At 35.7% G+C, this 9,944-nt stretch overlaps 1 protein-coding gene across 3 annotated transcripts in view; it reads right to left on the bottom strand.

Annotated features, from left to right (window-relative positions):
* PRIM2 (DNA primase subunit 2) overlaps nt 1-9,944 on the bottom strand; it is a 389,523-nt gene that overhangs the window by 192,439 nt on the left and 187,140 nt on the right. The window lies entirely within an intron of this gene.

Genomic DNA, 9,944 nt, shown 5'->3' with positions numbered 1-9,944 from the left:
CGTAAAAAGCTAAACACTTTATCACATGACCCAGTTAATACACCCTTCGACATTTATCCCAAAAGAAAAACCCATGTTCCCACAAAAACCTGTACATGAATGTTCACAGTTTTTTTTTCCTAATAGCCAAAAACTGGAAACACCCAAATAGGGAATGGCTACACAATCTGTGGTACATCCATACCAAAGAATGCTATGCAGCAATAAAATGAGAGAAGCTACTGACATACACAACATGAATGGTTTTCAAGGGTAAGGGGAAAAAAAGAGGCCAATCTCAAAAGGTCACATACCTATGATTTCATTTATATAACAGTCTCGAAATGACAAAATTATACATGAAAAACAGGTTAATGGTTGCCAGGAATGGGGATGGAGTGGGGAAAGAGAGGAGGAATTAACTATAAAGGGAGAATGAGGGAGATCTGTGTGGTGAGTGAATAGTTTTCTATCTTGACTATGGTGGTCAAGACCTTGTACCAAGGTCACTTTCCTGGTTTCGATATTATACTATAGTTATGTATGATATAAGCACTGGACAAATTGGGTGAAGGAAACACACGATCTCTCTCTCTCTCTCTCTACTATATGTGCAACTTCCTAATAAATTTATAATTATTTCAAAATGAAATTTTTTAAAAAGTTACATAATGTGTGATTCCATGCATAACATCTTAAAACAACAAAATTATAGCAATAGAGATCAGATTAACGGTTGCCAGAGTTTAGGGCCGCGGTAAGAGTGTAACTATAAAAATATAGCATGAGAGAAACTTGCAATGGTTACAATGATCAGACTACATGGTTCTTCCACATTAAAAGCTATATTACTCATCCTTTTATCTCGACTAGCATCTAGCTGGTGACTTTGCACAAGGTAGGCAATATATTGGCTGGATTTTCAACAGGCAAAGTATTTCTCATTTTACAGGTGAAGAAACTAAGATATACAGAGAGGTTAACTCAACTTGCCAATGGTCACCTAAACTTGATTGTTTTCATTTTCTATGTTCTTGATAACTGTCATATTGCCATTTTTGGTGTTATTTTCTATTGGACTGTTTTTCTTAAGTTATACTGTAACAGGTATATTGCCTTATACCCGTACATTTTTTGACACACACAAAAATACACTAGAGATCATCCTATTCTATTAACATGATTTAATTTTGACTTTGTGAGAATGTATCTTTTCCTGAGCTGGAGGTTTTCAAATGAATTTGACAGGTGGTTGCATTAGAATTGTAAGGCTTTGGAGTATGACAGACTTGGGTTTAATCTTAGCTTTGCCAGCTTACTATTTGTGTTAAGTTGATCAAGCTCCACTAACATCTCTGAGCCTTAATTCCCTCATCTATAAAATGGGGATAATAATAGCTATCCCACAAGATAGGCGTGAAGACTGAAGATAATGTATACAAAGTCCCTGGCAATCATGGGCATTCAGATGGTAGTGGTTATCATTATTTCCATGATTCTTTTACTGATGATCTTAAAAGAGGAAAAAACAATGATTAAACTGTATTCTAGGCTGAACAGCTATTATGGTCATTCCAAATAATTTCAATCATTGCCCTAAAAATAGAAAGAAATCCCATGAATTAAAAATAGATCATCTGAACTGATTTGAGTGTTAGGTGATAATTCTGAGCATTAACTGATTGTCTTTCTCATAAGGTAACACATTTGAAATTGGTGGAACAGCTATGGTTACTTGGTTAATGTGTTTGTAGACTACTCAAAAAAATGTCTAAAAATTTAGAATAATTCTTTCAAGAAGGACAGAATTAGGAAAAGTTACATGTAGTCTGTCTTTATTCATACCCTTTTCAGAAATCACCTTGTTTCTCAGGTCTTAACTTGATTAGAGAGAACTCATGATTTTTTCCTGTGTGATTAGGGAATAATTCACAGCTATTACCTGATTTCTAAAAGATACATTTTTAAGCATTATCTTAAAATGTTATTACTGTCTTACAGGGAAAAGGGCTTTTCTTTTTTTCCTGCCAATGCCCAAGCTGGATATATTGTCCTATGTACAAAAGACCTTTAAAGAACCTTCAAGTGTACCATTCTTATTATGGTGCTCAGATGACTGAGGGAATAGAAGTTTTGTTTTGTTTGAGTAAGAAATCCTTACACCTCATGGGATGGGACTGTTAATTTACATATATTATACGGTTTATAGTAAATAATCAAAATTAGGCATTTGACTATTTTATTATTTATATTTAAGTATATTTTTAGTGTACTACAGGATTCTAAATTATTATTGACACCTATTGAGTATCTACTATGTGTTATAAGTAGGAAAGTCTAAGCTAGATAAGACAAAAACAGCTTTCAACACAAGTGAAGTTTAAAATGTTCACTTTAAAAAGTACTGCTTATAATCACATGCACATACTACTAGTTCTATGCTCCAATCGTCTATCACTACTTAACTCTCACAACTACAGCTTCCTATTATTTGACTCTTAAAAACCTACTTTCATTAAAATATTGATTATAGTTATAGTTATTAGTGGTAGTATACAGTTAGGAGACAGGTAAATGTAAAACAAATTTTATATGTTGACTCCCAAGAATGTAAATCTCCCTGGCAATGTGGGACAAAACCCCCAGGATAAGCCAGGACCCAGCATCATGGGATTGAGAAAGCCTTCTTGACCAAAAGGGGAAAGACAGAAATGAGACAAAATAAAGTTTTAGTGGCTAAGAGATTTCAAACAGAGTCGAGAGGTTATTCCTATGCATGATACAGATTTCCCTTATTAGTATATGGCGTATTGGAGGGAAGTACCAGAACTGTTGAACAGTGTTTCAGTAGCCTTGATTCTGGAAGACAATTGTATAACATATAACTGACAATGTGACTGTGTGATTGTGAAAATCTATGTGTGTGATGCTCCTTTTATCCAAGGTATGGAGAGATGAGTAAAAAAATATGGATAAAAATAAATAAATAATAGGGGGGATAAGGGGTAAAATAAATTGGGTAGACTGAAATACTAGTGGCCAATGATAAGGAGGGGTAAGAGGTATGGAATGTATGAGTTTTTCATTTTATTTCTTTTTCTGGAGTGATGCAAATGTTCTAAAAATGATCATGGTGATGAATACACAACTGTGTGACGATTTTGTGAGCCACTGATTATACAACATGTATGGACTGTATATGTGTGTGAAGATTTGTCAATGAATATATTTTTTTAAAAAGCCAAAAAAATTATGTGATTGTGATATAAAAAAATTGCTCATTAAAAATTTTTAAACAACACATGCTATACAAATGGAAGACATTTTGTTTTCTTCTGAAGAGTGGTTGACTATTTTTACATTTAAAGAAACATTTTTAATATTTGATGTTATTAATTCTAAAGATATCTTTATACTACTTTAAAATTATTAACACACAGGCTCCAAACTATAGCTATTCAGTACTATTTGTACGCAATACCTGAGTTATCATTTTCAAACACTAGGAATTAAATTTCACAAAATTTTTACTATCCATTTCATTCACAAAATTAGTACGTAAAATATTTTTCACACTTCTTTTATTATAAAGATTTAAAGCACAAATTCAAATTATTTGCTTTATATACTACTTAAACCAATGAATCAGAATGATCTACAAAATTCTTAGCAAAGAACAAGATTAGTTCACAGCAGAGCACTCATTCCACAGCCAATTATGCTATACTGCAAATAAAATGACTGTGACATTGTGAATATTTTTAAATGGTATAATATTAATTAACATATATAAATAGGAGGGAATGACACACTAGGTATAAAATCTAACTGCAGTAGAAGAATGGTGTTTCAAAATATCCTAAAGAGAATTTCTCTTATGGATCTGTAGTTCACCCAAGTGGCTACAAGAGGTATTTGCGCGCTGCTTATCAGACTGTGCAGGAGCATCCTGCACAAGGTTTCCCATCCATTAAACCTGTCTTTAACTTGAATTTGAGCTGAATTCAATATGATATTATAATTGTACAATTCTGGTGGCTGAATGTACTTTACGATTTCTGAACATTTCTGTGTAAAGTTGGTACCAACACTAAATTTTAAAATCTGTATGACCCATGACCTTCAATATTCTAATAAACTTTAATATTTATCAGTTTTAAACTAATTCCAAAATGACTTGCATTTTAATAATGGAGCTCATGATGGTCAGGTAGGTGGGCACTGAATTTGGGTCTCCTCAGAGACCCCAGGGCTGCATCAATGAAATGTAAGGTAATATTTTAAAAAACACTGATCTAAGAAATAAGAGTTAAAAAACACTGACCTAAGAAATAAGAGAAGTGTCATCCATGAAATTCCAAACAGAAACAATTCTCTCCTTTTCAATCTGACTTTGCTTATAACACTCTTATGGCATAGGTTATAAACAGAGTACTTCATTTCTCAACTGCTCTAGAAGATTATAAGCTCCTTTAACAAGAGGAGCCATGCCTTTTATGTGTTTGTATACACCATCAAATCCAGTATAATGTTTACGCACTGTAAATGTGGCAAATAAAAGAATGAAAGTGAAATTTTGGAAATCCTTTAGTTTGTTCTATGTTATTGAGGGGTGCGGTCTTGGCTATGGCATTCGAAACAACACTGGGAGTCAGAAGAGTAAGATAAACCACCAAACTGGTATATTCATACAATAAAATGTTCTCCGACCATGAAAACGAACAACAGTAATGATACCTGCTACAACACGGATGAATCTTGAAAACCTTATGCTAAGTGAAAAGAAGCTAGTCACAAAAGACCACATGTGGTGTGATTCCATTTACAGGAAATGTCTACAACAGGCAAATCTACAGAGTAAGAAAGTAAATTAGTGTTTCCCTAGGGCAAGAGGGGTGGGGTGATAGGGTGGATTGGTGGAGTGACAGTTAAAGGTTAAGAGATTTTGGGGAGGGATGATGTAAATGTTCTAAATTAAGTGTGGTGATAGCCATACAACTTTGTGAACATACTTAAAACCACTGAGTTATACCCTTTAAATGGGTGAACTCTATGGTAAGTAAGTTATATCTCACTAAAGCTATTACTAAAAAGAAAAAGTAAAGAAATAAAGAATACAGTTACCAATTAAACTGTGTTTGCATCTGTAAGGGAAATTTGCTAAACACTCTCCAAAAGGCCCTTCTGGCTCCTTCCTTCACTTTGCAAAACCCCAAAGCACACCTGCATTCCGCACTGCCTGGTCCATTAAATGTGGAAAAGGGATGGCAGGAGCAGATGGCTGCCTGATGTTCAAGATTGGGAAGCAGGAAACTAAGAGGCTGAGGCAGGTCAAGTCAATGAGTTCCTCTGGAAGGGAAATGTATGGATTGAATTGCGTCCCCAGAAAAGATACGTTGACGTCCTAACCCCCAATACCTCAAAAATGTGCCCTTACTTGGAAGTAGGGATACTGCAGATGGAATTAGTTAAATTAAGAGAGGTCATTCTGGAGTAGGGTGGGCCCATAGTACAATATGACTGGTGTTCTTAAAGAGACAGGCAGGCCATGTTTAAGAAGGAGGAAGAAGAGATTGGAGTACTGCATCTACAAACCCAGAAATGGCAAGGATACTTGGGAAAAGAAAATAGGAGAGGCAAGGAAGGATCTTCCCCTACCGATTTCTAAGGGAACACAGTCCTGCTGAAACCTTCATTTCAGACTTCTAGAAATGAGAGACAACACATTTCTGTTATTTTAAGGCATGTTGTTCCTGGTACTTTGTTACAGCAGCCCTAGCAAACTAAGACAGGAAGGGAATGGGAGCAAAAGTTCTATGCTATTTTGTGTCAGTAATGCAGTGTATAGAGTTAGGAGAAAAGATAGAATATAGCAAGTAAAAAGCTGGGCTCTGGAGCCAGGTAAATCTGAGCTCTTCTACCCCCATGCTTCCATTTTCTGTTGGTCTATAGGGATAATAACAGTATGTAACCCTCATAGGTTAGTGTTAGGCTTCAATGGGTCCATGTATGTGAAGGATTTAGCATTGTGCTTAGCACAAATAAACATTCAAAAAATTATAACAGCTACTGTAGGAGGCAGGGTTAATGGAAAACCTGTGGAATTTATTGGGAGCAACTGGCTTCAGAGTGGCGTTGGCAGCAAACTGTGGAGACTTGTTATCTGCTTACTTGGAGGACAGTCTGAGAGGGAGAGAATGTTTGTTTTTTCTTAAACCCCAAGGTCTTGTTAGCTATCTCTTGTATGTAGGCAGTAATATACTGAAAAGTAGGCACTGTTTTATCACGAAATGTGTGCATGCTTTTAGTCATGTAAACCCTGCAATATATAAGCAGGAACTAGTTAAGAATAAAGTTGTCTGTTGTCTGTTATTGCTAAGCTTCAGACCCCATGATCCTTTTCTCTTTCTCGTTTTACTTTAACATTTCTTAGGGTCATAACTGAGGCCAACAAGCTACTACTATTATCAGTATTATTAATATAATATTTTAGCTTCAGAACTACTTACAACACTGTTTAGGAACACTTGCTACAACTAGACCATTATATCCAAATAAAAGATAGCATAGTAGCAGACATAGATAACAAACACTAACCTCATTTTCAAATGGGCAAATTGATGTTTCACAAGGTTAATCTATACTTAATATGTCTCCTCTCCTTATAAAAAAAGATGAATAATACTTATAAACTCCTCAAGCATGTGAAATCTAAACAAAATGAAGCTGGAGTAATTTGCTAGAAGGATGTAATGTAAAACACTATAATTCCTTATGCTAAAATTTTTCCAGGTAAAGATATGGTTTTAAATATTCAGAGAGAAAAGAAATGGCAAAGCCCCACTGAAAAGCAAGTCTCTTATAAAGTAATAAAATGGTTAAGTTCTAGCAAAGAAATTGTATAGAAGACATTCTTCAGAAAGGAAAAAAAAAAGTAAAATTACAGCACTTTAGGGAGCTGCCAGGGAAATATTTACCCAAATGGAATGAGACTATCACAGAAGCCCAAGAGACAATTATGCAGCCTAGTTTTGTTCTTCTGTTTGTTTTTATTTGCTTACTTGGTCATATTTCCAATATATTGCTTCACATTTCTGGAAGGAATATGAAGCAGAAAACAGAAAAGAGGAAATCTAACTTTTCAATTGAAAAGCCACCAAAAAAGGACACAATAAATTCATGTTTTCGGCCTTAGCTGTACATTAGGTTCACCAAGAAACACTTTAACAACATCCATGTCCAGTATTTAATTGCTCTGGGAACAACTGCTCTGAAGCTTTTTTTTTAATCTCAAACTTCTCAAGTGAATTTAAAGAATAGCTGGAATTGAGAACCACTGAGCTAGTTGGAAACAGTAAACAAGGTACGACATGTCTAGCATGGGGCTATAAGAATGATAAGCATCTGGTGGATAAATACCTTTTTATTAATGCTAAGCAGTTTTCTCCTTAAACTGCAGAGGCCCACTCCTCATCACAAGACCAATACCTCTTCCAGTTATTTCACCATCCTACAAAGTTAAATAGCTTTAGCAAAGCATGTTTAAAGCTAACTGAGAAGTTCTAGCTGTGTCAAGTACCTCTGATGAGATTTTTTTTTTTTTTTTTACATGGGCAGGCACCGGGAATCAAACCCGGGTCCTCGGGCATAGCAGGCAAGCACTCTTACCTGCTGAGCTACCGTGGCCAGCCCTCTGATGAGATTTTTAAAGACAGGATTCGCTATTTAGCACAAGACCTAACGTACACAATTCTTCTTCAAAAGGAGAATTTGGGTTTACTGAAGCAGAAAACTAAAAGCCTTTAATACAAAGTTGTAATTAATGGGTAATATAAATCATAGCGGCGCAACTCTAATTTCAGGTTTGCGGGATGCACTGCATGCAACACAGTAATTCAACAAAAAGTGGCCTCCCGCATATAATTGCCTTTCTTGGAAAAAACCAATTTGATTCCAAAGAGGTTGAAAAGGAATGCAGATAATTACACATGCTTATAATACAATTGCCTCCTGCTCTCCAAAGCAAACTTCTAAAAGTATGCTTTCATTTTAAGCCAAATGGTTTTCTTCTGCTACACCTTTTATATCCAATTTAATAGACTAGTAAGGCCAAACTTTCACATTTGCCTATTAGATCTTTAATTTGTTATTCTGAGACCTGAGCATCCAAGACTTCATACTGATTAAATTCCTCTATTCCCTGAGCAGAGTTAGGTAAACTGCCTTAACATATAAAAAATACAAAACAAGGATTTCAAAGACCCCATACTTAGGATGCAACAAGTATAGAGAGTACACTATTAGGAAGCTACCAATAACAACTGATCAGCAATCTCTACTACACATTAGATCTTCACTTGAGACAGTAAGGGCTAGCCCTAGGCAAAACTTTACTCCAACACAAGAGGGCCCCTTTAGAGGATCCTGTCTCTCCTCCATAGCAAAGTTCACACTACTCTTGGTATACACCTATCAGACACCCCAGAATAACTCCAGATCAGAGTACAATCTGTTTAGAGTTTTAAAATACTACCCTGTAATTACACTGACAGTTCACTAGAAAAACAGCACCTCAAAAAAGTGCTCTATAAAAAATGTTTACTTGGTACAAAATTTATACTTTGACTAGTGCATTTCCTAATATAACTTATGTAGACAGCTTAATTGAACACCATAAGTACATGGAAACTTGAGTAGGACATGAGATTTTGTTGGTTTGTCCAGAGTGAGGCCCAATAAATTCCAGAGTGATTTTAACAGTGAATAAAAAAGTATTTGCAAAGTCCCCTCCAGGAAATGGTGAGAAAGAGGGAAAATCCAGCTTCTTCAAGTTCAATTCTTGATATTCTCACAAGCAGTGCAGACAAACAAAGCTATAGGCTGAGCTCCAATCTTGGGGTTTGTTCCTATGAAACTTAACCCCACAAAGGATAGGTCAAGCCTACTTAAAATTAGGCCTAAGAGTCACCTCTAAGAGAACCTTCTTTGTTGCTCAGATGTGGCCTCTCTCTCCAGCCAAGACAACAAGCAAACTCACCACTCTCCCCCTGTCTACGTGGGACATGACTTCCAGGGGTGTGGACCTTCCTGGCAACGTGGGACAGAAATCCTAGAATGAGCTGAGACTCAGCATCAAGGGATTGAGAAAACCCCTAGAATGAGCTGAGACTCACCATCAGGGGATTGAGAAAACCTTCTCGACCAAAAGGGGGAAAGACTGAAATGAGACAAACTGTCAACGGCTGAGAGATTCCAAACAGAGTCGAGAGGTTATCCTGGAGGTTATTCTTATGCATTAAACAGATATCACCTTGCTAGTCAAGATGTAGTGGAGAGGCTGGAGGGAACTGCCTGAAAATGTGGAGCTGTGTTCCAGTAACCATGTTCTTGAGGATGATTGTATAATGATATAGCTTTCACAATGTGACTGTGGGATTGTGAAAACCTTGTGTCTGATGCTCCTTTTATCTACCTTGTCAACAGACGAGTAAAGCATATGGAATAAAGATGAATAATAGGGGGAACAAATGTTAAAATAAATTTAGATTGAAACGCTGGTGATTGGTGAGGGGAAGGGGTGGCGGGAACAGTATGTATGAATTTTTTTGTTTTCTTTTTATTTCTTTTTCTGAATAGATGCAAATGTTCCAAGAAATGATCATGATGATGAATATGTAATTATGTGATGATATCGTGAATTACTGATTATATAGAGAGAGAATGGAATGATCAAAAGTTATGAATGTTTGCATTTGTTTGGTATTTTTTGGTATTTAAAAAATTTTTTTAATTAATTAAAAAAACTACAATAAGATACTATTTCACACCCACTAAAATGACAACTTCTTTAAAAATTGAAAATAACAAGTGTTAGAATGTGGAAACATAAGAACCTTCATTCCTATTGTTGGTGAAAATGTAAAATGCTGCAGCCTCTGTTGAAATCAGTTTGGTGGTTTCTCAGA

This window comes from Tamandua tetradactyla, chromosome 5 (assembly GCF_023851605.1).
Source record: "Tamandua tetradactyla isolate mTamTet1 chromosome 5, mTamTet1.pri, whole genome shotgun sequence".
Classification (NCBI taxonomy): Eukaryota; Metazoa; Chordata; class Mammalia; order Pilosa; family Myrmecophagidae; genus Tamandua; species Tamandua tetradactyla.
This window is presented reverse-complemented; position numbering and strand designations above follow the sequence as displayed.